The sequence below is a fragment of the Triturus cristatus genome, chromosome 11 (genome assembly GCF_964204655.1).
Source record: "Triturus cristatus chromosome 11, aTriCri1.1, whole genome shotgun sequence".
Taxonomy (NCBI): Eukaryota; Metazoa; Chordata; class Amphibia; order Caudata; family Salamandridae; genus Triturus; species Triturus cristatus.
The window spans coordinates 830,906,085-830,918,599 of NC_140594.1; positions in this window are offsets into that span (position 1 = coordinate 830,906,085).

Consider the following 12,515-nt stretch of genomic DNA (forward strand, 5'->3'; position numbering starts at 1 on the left):
ACGGTTGGGGGGGGTACGGTCCGTACATACACTGTTGGGGTGGGGGTACGCTCCATACATATGCGGGTGAGGGTACGGGTCATACATACACAGTTGGGGTGGGGGTACGGTCCGTACATACACGGTTGGGGTGGGGGTGCGCTCCATACGTACGTGGGTGAGGGTACGGGTCATACATACACGGTTGGGGTGGGGGTACGGTCCGTGCATGCACTGTTGGGGTGGGGGTATGCTCCATACATACGCGGGTGAGGGTACGAGTCGTACATACACGGTTGGGGTGGGGGTACGCTCCATACATTCACAGGTGGGGGTACGTCTCGTACATACACGGGTGGGGATTCGACTCGTAAATGGGAGGGCTGGGGGGAGTGTTGGGCGCGTATGCGGGCACATGTCTCCATGGTTGCTATGGGAGTTCGGTGCGGACGGTGTTTTTTCCATACGGTTATAACATCGGACGCATGGGATGGATCGTACTTCCGCGGTCGGACTTCACTTTTCACATTTGTATGGTAAATCGTCTGAGGACGTGTCAGACACATTTTCCGACCCGAGGACGTGTGGGGAATAATTCCCAATGCGATTCGTATGGACTTTTTCCCATGCGAATCGTACTTGGCAGTTTGTACGGCACTTGTACGATTCGTACGGTAAAAAGACCGGATACGAGTCGTACGGGCAATTTTTTTACAGGATCGTAATCGGCACCTTAGTGTCACCAATTAAAGACCTGTTGGAAATTTAAGCATTAAACCCATTAAATCAGCAGAATCTACATATAACAATTCGTTAGTGCACATAATATTGGTCTTAACCAGTATCAACAAACCCCCCACTAACCGCCCTGAGTTCCTCCGTGGTAACGCTTCTGCACTGAGAGAAACAAGCCCCTTGATAAAGATTTTATTCACAGCCCAAGCCAACTGGAATAAACAAACATCATAATTTCTGATAAAGGAATAACATTCTTGGTTTACAAGTTTTAATTTGACTTAAGCCAAGTTCCCAGAAATCAGTGAGAGACCTACCTTTTGAACAACATTTTGCTGTGACACAGTACCTTCCATCCCGTCATGATGGCATTACGTGGAATAGGGATGAATTTACTAGAAGTATTTGTGATGCGTGAATTGGGACACGGGTCAGACTCTGTAGGGTGCAGGGACACAATATCGAGTAAAAAATATTGAGTTGCACAAATACCGAGTCATTAATATCGTGGTTCAGAAACATTGACAGCAAGACTATCGTGGTCAAGAATATAGACTTAAGGTAAGTAATATCAATTTTAAAAATATAGAAGTGTTTAATATCGTTTGCAAAAATATAGTTGTTAAAAATATTGTTTTTTAAATTAATGTTATGTATGTTAGTTGATATTTTATATGTATGTGTTGTTTGTTTTTTTAATAAGAATTGTTTGTATTTTTAATATATATGTTACATTTTTAGTAGTTATTCAAAAAAATGTAGTTGAATTTTGCGTTTTTAGTTCCGGAGCTGGTTGCGGGTTTATAGGGGAATAGGGTAGGAAGTAATTTAATTGATCTTAATTATTTCTTATTTACTTTGGGTATATGCGGGTGAGGGTACGGGTCATACATACACAGTTGGGGTGGGGGTACGGTCCGTACATACACGGTTGGGGTGGGGGTGCGCTCCATACGTACGTGGGTGAGGGTACGGGTCATACATACACGGTTGGGGTGGGGGTACGGTCCGTACATGCACTGTTGGGGTGGGGGTATGCTCCATACATACGCGGGTGAGGGTACGAGTCGTACATACACGGTTGGGGTGGGGGTACGCTCCATACATTCACAGGTGGGGGTACGTCTCGTACATACACGGGTGGGGATTCGACTCGTAAATGGGAGGGCTGGGGGGAGTGTTGGGCGCGTATGCGGGCACATGTCTCCATGGTTGCTATGGGAGTTCGGTGCGGACGGTGTTTTTTCCATACGGTTATAACATCGGACGCATGGGATGGATCGTACTTCCGCGGTCGGACTTCACTTTTCACATTTGTATGGTAAATCGTCCGAGGACGTGTCAGACACATTTTCCGACCCGAGGACGTGTGGGGAATAATTCCCAATGCGATTCGTATGGACTTTTTCCCATGCGAATCGTACTTGGCAGTTTGTACGGCACTTGTACGATTCGTACGGTAAAAAGACCGGATACGAGTCGTACGGGCAATTTTTTTACAGGATCGTAATCGGCACCTTAGTGTCACCAATTAAAGACCTGTTGGAAATTTAAGCATTAAACCCATTAAATCAGCAGAATCTACATATAACAATTCGTTAGTGCACATAATATTGGTCTTAACCAGTATCAACAAACCCCCCACTAACCGCCCTGAGTTCCTCCGTGGTAACGCTTCTGCACTGAGAGAAACAAGCCCCTTGATAAAGATTTTATTCACAGCCCAAGCCAACTGGAATAAACAAACATCATAATTTCTGATAAAGGAATAACATTCTTGGTTTACAAGTTTTAATTTGACTTAAGCCAAGTTCCCAGAAATCAGTGAGAGACCTACCTTTTGAACAACATTTTGCTGTGACACAGTACCTTCCATCCCGTCATGATAGCATTACGTGGAATAGGGATGAATTTACTAGAAGTATTTGTGATGCGTGAATTGGGACACGGGTCAGACTCTGTAGGGTGCAGGGACACAATATCGAGTAAAAAATATTGAGTTGCACAAATACCGAGTCATTAATATCGTGGTTCAGAAACATTGACAGCAAGACTATCGTGGTCAAGAATATAGACTTAAGGTAAGTAATATCAATTTTAAAAATATAGAAGTGTTTAATATCGTTTGCAAAAATATAGTTGTTAAAAATATTGTTTTTTAAATTAATGTTATGTATGTTAGTTTATATTTTATATGTATGTGTTGTTTGTTTTTTTAATAAGAATTGTTTGTATTTTTAATATATATGTTACATTTTTAGTAGTTATTCAAAAAAATGTAGTTGAATTTTGCGTTTTTAGTTCCGGAGCTGGTTGCGGGTTTATAGGGGAATAGGGTAGGAAGTAATTTAATTGATCTTAATTATTTCTTATTTACTTTGGGTATATGCGGGTGAGGGTACGGGTCATACATACACAGTTGGGGTGGGGGTACGGTCCGTACATACACGGTTGGGGTGGGGGTGCGCTCCATACGTACGTGGGTGAGGGTACGGGTCATACATACACGGTTGGGGTGGGGGTACGGTCCGTACATGCACTGTTGGGGTGGGGGTATGCTCCATACATACGCGGGTGAGGGTACGAGTCGTACATACACGGTTGGGGTGGGGGTACGCTCCATACATTCACAGGTGGGTGTACGTCTCGTACATACACGGGTGGGGATTCGACTCGTAAATGGGAGGGCTGGGGGGAGTGTTGGGCGCGTATGCGGGCACATGTCTCCATGGTTGCTATGGGAGTTCGGTGCGGACGGTGTTTTTTCCATACGGTTATAACATCGGACGCATGGGATGGATCGTACTTCCGCGGTCGGACTTCACTTTTCACATTTGTATGGTAAATCGTCCGAGGACGTGTCAGACACATTTTCCGACCCGAGGACGTGTGGGGAATAATTCCCAATGCGATTCGTATGGACTTTTTCCCATGCGAATCGTACTTGGCAGTTTGTACGGCACTTGTACGATTCGTACGGTAAAAAGACCGGATACGAGTCGTACGGGCAATTTTTTTACAGGATCGTAATCGGCACCTTAGTGTCACCAATTAAAGACCTGTTGGAAATTTAAGCATTAAACCCATTAAATCAGCAGAATCTACATATAACAATTCGTTAGTGCACATAATATTGGTCTTAACCAGTATCAACAAACCCCCCACTAACCGCCCTGAGTTCCTCCGTGGTAACGCTTCTGCACTGAGAGAAACAAGCCCCTTGATAAAGATTTTATTCACAGCCCAAGCCAACTGGAATAAACAAACATCATAATTTCTGATAAAGGAATAACATTCTTGGTTTACAAGTTTTAATTTGACTTAAGCCAAGTTCCCAGAAATCAGTGAGAGACCTACCTTTTGAACAACATTTTGCTGTGACACAGTACCTTCCATCCCGTCATGATAGCATTACGTGGAATAGGGATGAATTTACTAGAAGTATTTGTGATGCGTGAATTGGGACACGGGTCAGACTCTGTAGGGTGCAGGGACACAATATCGAGTAAAAAATATTGAGTTGCACAAATACCGAGTCATTAATATCGTGGTTCAGAAACATTGACAGCAAGACTATCGTGGTCAAGAATATAGACTTAAGGTAAGTAATATCAATTTTAAAAATATAGAAGTGTTTAATATCGTTTGCAAAAATATAGTTGTTAAAAATATTGTTTTTTAAATTAATGTTATGTATGTTAGTTTATATTTTATATGTATGTGTTGTTTGTTTTTTTAATAAGAATTGTTTGTATTTTTAATATATATGTTACATTTTTAGTAGTTATTCAAAAAAATGTAGTTGAATTTTGCGTTTTTAGTTCCGGAGCTGGTTGCGGGTTTATAGGGGAATAGGGTAGGAAGTAATTTAATTGATCTTAATTTTTTCTTATTTACTTTGGGTACTTCGTTATTTTTGTCTGTGTTGTTTTTACTTTTAAAGGGGTAAAGGGTGGGTATTAAATACATTTTAATTACTTTGTTATTAGTTGTTAATAGTAATAGTTTTTAATTTAAAAATAAGTTTTAATTGTGTTTTCTTATTTTATATTTTTATTTAGGTGTGTGTTGTGGATATTATAATGTTAAAGTGTGTGTAGTCAATTATTGTTTATTAGTTTTTTATATTATTAATATTTTTTAATTGATTATTTGTTTATGTTAATTATGAAAGTAAATTTTACATAAAATGTCGAAGTGTTTTGATATTGGTCTGGTGTTACAGGGTAGGAAATAAAATAAATACATTTATGTATTAATTATTTTTTTTGTTTGTAAATATTTTCTAATTTAAAATAATTATTTGCAATACATTTCTCTAATATTTTATATATTATTTGTAGGTTTTTGTTATATGTAATTAGTATTATAATATGTTTTCTTTTTATATATTTAATATATTTGATTTTTCATTTCTTAAATTTAGTTTATTTATTTGTATGATTTTTTTTTTATTTCTACTATATTCCGCTGCTGGGAAAATATAAATCCAGTATATACATTAACACAACTAAAATACAAATTTTTATCTTTCGAAAAACACACATAAAAAAATGTATAATCATATAGAATGAAACATAATACAATAAATTGCATACAAAATAACACTTAGAAATTAAATTACACACAATATATTCTAAATCGATATTTTTAATAACTATATGAAAAACAACACTTAAAACTATATTTTTACCTTTGTTGTTCATGTCAACAATATTTTTGACATCTCAATACTCTTGACACAAATTTCTGTATTATTGTGGTCTTCTTATAATCATTGAATGATTTATTGTGGCATGTAATTGTTCTGATGTAGACAAAATGGTGGGCCCCTAAAAAAGGACTTTGTTGTCCGCAATGCATCTGGAATAACAGGGTCAATGTAAGAATTACTATATTTTCAACAGAATGATGATTGGATGGATACACAGGTGAATGAACAAAGTGTTGTAGTACATAAATTGATAGATAAATATTGCTGATTAATTTTTAAGGCATTGGGCCACAACAAGCACTTTGCATTCAGGTGTTATATGAGTGTGACTCATATAACTTGATGTTCACTGCACTGTTAAGCAAACACATAAAGTTTGAGAAATGTTAATGTATGTTTAAGCATAGTATTTTGCCCTGGAACGGTCTCCTCCCAGTCCGAAATGTCTTCTGGAAATCACAAATACTTCTTTGATCTTTATTGCAAATGAGTGTGGAGCTAGGTAGACTGGCAAAGAGCCAGCACTAGGGTAGGGAGCAGCAGAATCATTCCTCAGAAAACATGGTGCTGTCCTGCTCTCTCCTCGTAGAGCAATGCAGTGCAGCACATTTTGTTCTTATCCATTGAGTCACGCAGGTTTCGAATGACTATACTTCAACTTCAATGCTAACCTTCTGTTTATGTGTTTGTCCTGGGACAGGAGAGGCTAACAGACTAACAGGTGACTAAAATGAATCCTGCTCCCCTTTAGTTCTGTATTTCCGGCCATTAGTTATCCAGTGATCCTCTCTTTTCATCCTGGAGGCCAATTTCCAGACTGAGGGTCTTCAGACATCAACAGGTTCTTCCTCTTCCTCACCCAATAGGAATGATTCAAGTGCAGCAACGTTCTCGGGCTCCCTCAGTAAGTCTGACTGAACCAACAAGAAAATGTGGACTTCAATCATACATTTAACCATTGTGCTGCTTGAGATCCACCAGTCAACACCCACAATGCTGTCACTCACACCTGACTCTGCCCATGCACACTGCTTTCTGCACCCTTTCACTGTCCCTCATGGTAGCTGCACTCTCTAAGTCAATCAAGCATGATATATGGTATCCAGGCACTGAAATAATTCACTCTATTAGGGAAGAGGTCCTTGCAAAGGCAATAGCACTCTTGAAAGTCCTACCTACCTTCTTTCTAATAGCAGATTCTGGCAGCTGTGATCGGACACTAGTAAACACCCAAACGTATTGTATGTATGTTTTTTAATTTTTTTATTTACAACCAGCTAGCTATATAATGCACAGTCACATGACATAAGACAATATCTGACATGGCATGGCATACAGAATGACAGTGTTGACAAAGAGGCCCATTGCATTCAAGAGAATTCTCCTAGTTACATTTCCAACCACAGTGCATAGGGCATTCAGCCGATAGAAACTCTACATCATACTAGTAACCCAGATCACATACAAGCAAGCGGGCACCCAACACAAAGCAAACTAGACAGCGAGCTGAATTGGAAGATATATTTCAAGCGCCTCCTTGTGTGTGCAGTGTATGTTGAGAGTCATCAGCTGGGATTGCATCTCTGCTAAGTAGAAAGGAGGTAAAGGGTTCCCATATGTCTCTGGGAAGGGCTCTAAGGGTCAACAACTCCCAGTATGCTGATAGCTACTCATGACGGTAGGTGATATCGGTAATCCAATCTCGCGGCTTAGAAGCCCTCATTCTGCCCTAGTGGAGCACAACTCTGCACTTTGCAGGGAGGAGCAACAAGGCTGTTAAATTAAGGTATTCTCGGATCACATCTTCAACATATCCAAGCAGACCAATGAGTGGGGAGAGGGGAATTGACATGTTTATAATCTCCGCAATCGTATTGAAGACCTCAGTCCAAAAAGTGGCAAACGCTGGGCAATGCCAAGCTAAGTGCAAGAAATTCGAGCGGAGCGCATGACAACGGTGGCAGTGAGAGTCAGGGGAGAGTCCCATCCGAAATAATTGCATTGGGGTACAATACAGTCAGTGCAGAAATCTGAAATGTAAAAGACGAAGTCTATAGTTAGGGGACAACATTTCAAGCTGAGCACTGCAGTAGGTCCACTGCGCATCAATCAGAGGACTAGAGAGATCTGTGTTACACTCCTTTCGCACCCTTGGGGTGAGCACTGTCGCAGTTTGCGCATGATGCAATAGACGCCCGTGATCAGTTTGCGCTGTGCAGGCGTTACATATATATGTTCTAGTGCCGAGAATTTCCAAAGTTCCTCGACGTCTCTACAAATCCACACACCCAAATACTTTATTGAACCACTCGCCCACTGCAACAAATACTCTGAGGTAGGGGGGGGAGTCAGCTCAGTCAGGGGGAAGAGAATGGACTTAGTCCAATTTATCTGTACCCCAGAGTGAGTGTCAAACCTGACCAGTTAGTGGATTAAAGGCAACAGGTTGACTTTCGGGTCCCTCATATAGAGAGTGATGTCATCTGCATAGAAGGATACTTCAAAGCCCGAGATGTAAACCCCAAGCCCCTCTCTGCACGATGTTGGTGCAAGTGTGCAGCAAGTGGTTCCATTGACAGCAAAGTGCACAAGAGACAGATTTGTGCAAGAAATTGGGCACCCAAACCCATCCTCCCCAACAGGGGAAAGAGATATTTCCATTCAAGCGTATGAAACGATTTTGTAGTGTCCAATAGATCGGCTGTTGCTGGGAACTGTAGGGGCAGGTACTGCAGTATCACGAAGAGGGTTCACAGGTTGTGGGATGTCGATTTGCCCGGTATAAAGCCAGATTGATCGGGCCGCACCATGACAGATAGGAGCAATTGTAGACGATTAGCTAATATTTTGGAGTATATTTCTGTATTTATCAAAGATAAGGGACGGAAAGAGTTGCACTGATTCGGCGGCTTATCAGGCTTGAGAATAATGACTATCACTGCTTCCCGCAGGGGGAGGGTGCCCCGTCTCCAGAGCATCTTAATACATCTCTAGGAGTTTGGTAACAGGGATCTGAGACTAATCTTTGTAGAAGGTAGCAGGTAGTCCATCCACTCCCGGGGCTTTTTCAGGGGGAAGGCTGCAGACTGCCTGGAGTACCTCTTCGATTACGATGGGAGAATTCAAGAATTTTCATTGGGTATCAGATAACCAGACAAGCTGTACGTCATCCGCTATGAGGGTGGTGGAGTAAAGGTGAGCGATGAACGCTGCCATTGTTTGCATGAGGTCAGTGGGGGAGGTGCATGCATGCCCTTCAGCGTCAAGCAACTCAGCCACATGTGACAAAGCGAGCAACTTTTGAAATAGGTGAGCTAGGGTCCTGCCAGGGCAGTCACTGTCACCGTATCTACGGGCCTGAGCTCACGGCTCAGGTAATGTGTTTCGCGTAGCACCTCATCTTGGTATTCCGACATCTCATCTCGAATACCTGCCAACGTGGCCGGGTCACCCGACTGGGAGAAGTCTGACTCCAATTTTGCAATATCAGCTCCAGTCCTGTGAGCGTGCCTCAGATTGCTTCAAGAATACAATTGTGCTTGGATATACATACACCACGTACAACGACTTTGAAGGCATCCCACAGAATAGCAGGTGAGCTGTCCGAGTCAGTGTTTAGCTCGAAGTCGTCTTCAATGGCCACCCGAACCTCTTAGTGAAAATCTACATCGCGCAGGGCGCCCAAGGGGAGCCGCCAGGAGAATGCATGCAGCAAAGCATGAGGCAGTTGTATGGTCAATTGGACCAGGGCATGATCTGAAAATGTGTGAGGGAGATGTGTGACGGATGTTGTCCATAGCTGTGCATCCCCAGTGGTGAGCCAATAGTCGATTCTAGAACAGGCCCTGTGCTGCATCGATAAGCAAGTTCCTACGCGAGCCCTTCCGTGCGAGCATCGTCATAGGTGGACATGGTGATTATCAGTGATTAATGTATGAAGGATTTTGGCCGCACAGGTGGGAATGTCCGGAGCTGCCCACTCTATCTAGGGCATCATCTAAAGGGACATTAAAGTCACCCCCCTAGTGCACTGTCCAGGGACCATTATCAGTGATCAGCTGGCAAATCCAAACAAAAAAGCCTGGGTCATCAGTATTAGGTACGTATATGGCAACCAAGGTAATGGGAATGTTGTACAGAGTACCCGTCAGGATATGGAAGCGACCATCCCTATCACTAATACAGTGAGTAGTGTGGCACGCTAGGCACCTGCATATGACAATACTGACCCCCTAGTGTAATTTGAGTAAGTGGAAGAGAAGGTCAGCCCCCACCCTCTGGTAAGGAGACTGGAAAGCAGTACCTTGGCCAGGTGAGTTTCCTGCAGGTAGCAAATGTCGATCTTGTGTCTGACTAAAGAAGAGTGTATCAGCCGTACCTTGCGGCCATTATTTAGGCCGCGCACGTTCCACATGATACAGGCGACCGCGGACATCCTATTCTGGACTATAATGTCTGTAAACACGCATTATCAGGATGCCAGGCATAGATATGCAGCATAACAGCTTCAATCATTTGCGAATATTGCAGGACACCTTGCCCATGCATCATTAAGAGCCAGCAACTTTTTAACTTTTTTAAACCCCTCCCAGCACGGACCCAAACAAAAACCATGCGTGCACCATCCCGTTCACCCACCCACACCAACCCCCCAATTAGGTTGTGTTATCCCCCCCACTAACATTTGGAACTGGGAATTATCCCACGGGACAATGAATGCGCCGAGCTGACAACCCGCCAGAGTGGCTGGGTGGCAGAGTACAGAGAGGCATCTGGGTAGCCCATCTTGGCAGACAGCAAGATACAGGGGAATCTGCAGACTCAGATAGACATTAAAACCGACAATCTAAAGACTGTATAACAGGCAAGCCTCTCAAATAAGTCGTCGTGCCTAAAGATAACCCAGGAGAGAAAAAGAGAAAAAAAACCTCCGTGGATATACATGAATCAATGGGACAGTGAAAGTTCAGTCATTATCACTTAGCTGCGCCTCAGCAGAGGATTGTGGAGAGTCCTTTGAGGACCGAGCAGGTCTGGCCTGCTGCTTGGTGAATTTCAGAGCCAGCTTGGCATCCGTGAAATACTGTGATTTGCCTTCTCGCGTGACCTTCAGCTTCGCTGTGTATAAGAAGGCAGACAAAATGTCCAGTTGTTGTAGCAGGCGTTTAACTGGTAGAAATTCAAGGCGAGGGGCTGGCACAGCCACTGTGAAATCAGGATAAAAAGTCACTGAATTATCCTGTTGCTGCAGCTTCCCTTTTTCACAGGCCAGCCTGAGGACTACATCCCAGTCCCGGTAGTTCAGTAACCGGGCAATGATGGGTTACAGGGCAGCTCCCACCAGAGGCTTAGAGCCAGGTGACCTGTGGGCTCTTCCAACCAGGAACACCGGGGACAGGTCAGCTCTGAAGAGGTCTTTGAGTAAAGTTTCCACATAGTCCTCCATTTTGGACATTGCCGTGGTCTCGGGCAGCCCCATGATGCAGATATTATTGCACCTCGAACGAGCTTCGAGGTCTTCATTCTTGGTTCTCATCAGCTCCAAAACTCTGTCCATGCGTAGCATTTGCTCCTTGGCTACAGTCTGGCCGTCATCAACATCCAATACCCGGATCTCCAGCTGCTTAATTCTCGCGTCATATGTGCCAACGCGCTTTTTACATGGTCCTAACGCGCTGTGAGCATGTCCAACTTGGTATCTATGGTCTTCGAGCTGGCTTTTACCTCCATTAGTATCTCACGAAGATCCAACTCCTGTTCGTCCGGCTCACCAGGGTCCAGCATCCCGTCAGCCACACCCCCGCGGGGTCAGCCTGACGAGAGGCACCGCGCTTCTCGAAGATGAGCTTGGTCTGCCTTCCATTGTGTTTGCCCATGATGCACCACTAACTTCCAGCAGTGGCCTGCAGAGTCCCCGCCACAGCGACAGCTCACACGTCGCACCCTGGGGCCAATGTCAGTCCCACAAATGGGACTGTACAAAATGGCGGGTTTGCAGCAGGGAGGGGAAGAAGAAACAAGGCTGCTGACTGGCACCACCGCCTCCCCAGGCAAGCCTCAGCAGTCAGCAGGTGCAGGCCGCTTCCAGCAGCCACAGAAGAGAGGAAACTGCATCTACTTCATGTGAAGGAGAGGAAGGTCAGTAGTGGATCCTTGTCACCTGCAAGTCCACTCTGCACAAGATCTGTGGAGATGTGGGCTAGAGACAGGCTGCAGGGTTGGGGGAGGAAGGATGAAGGCCCAACAGTGGAGTCATCAGCTGGCATTAATATCGAGGGGGGAGGGCAATGGACACAGTTTCAGCCCCAACTTCTGGATCGGTCTCCGGGCAGAGCATAGACCCAACTATGGACTGCCTCAGAGAGCAAGCAGGAGGCTGGTCTCAGTCACCACACTGCAGGCCTCCCGCACTGCAGTCACAGCACACACACCACTGGAGCAAAACAAGCGCAGCTGCGCCCAATGAAAATGTCTCTTCTCCTCCCCAGGAGCCTCAATCGCGGCAAATCAAAGGAATTTCAGACAAACAGCATCCAGGCATGGAACAGTTCATGGGCCTCCACGGGATCCATCGCGCAAAAGAACGGGAGGCCCCACCCCAGTTCTCACAGATCAGGCCTTCTGCTGAACGGATACTGTCCTTCCATCCCAGAAGGGTGGGGCCCGCCAAGATTCCACAATGGCGCGTGCCGCAGGAGTGTCCCACTCACACTCCGCTCCACTGTGCTCCTCGCAGCCACAGCAGCCCCCTCTCACCAGCTTCACAGTCCAGGTCCACTGACAGGAGATGGGAGGGCCGGCCACAGAGCAGTCCCTAACAGTTGGGCCAGAGCTGCTCACACATACCAGGAACACGCCTGGAGAGTCGCACCCGGCGGGGTCACGACCACACAACAGGTAGGCCGGCATGCAACCAGCCCCCGATCACCGTCGCAGCACAGTAGCAGGGTCTCCGACACAAGGCTGTTTGCTCCACGTCTCCTAGCAACAACGATGCTGCCAGGCACCCCATAGTAAGCGGATTATGTCGGATGAAAGACTCGGCTGGCAGAGCTCACCTAAGGCACAGTCATCTTGCTGCTCGACG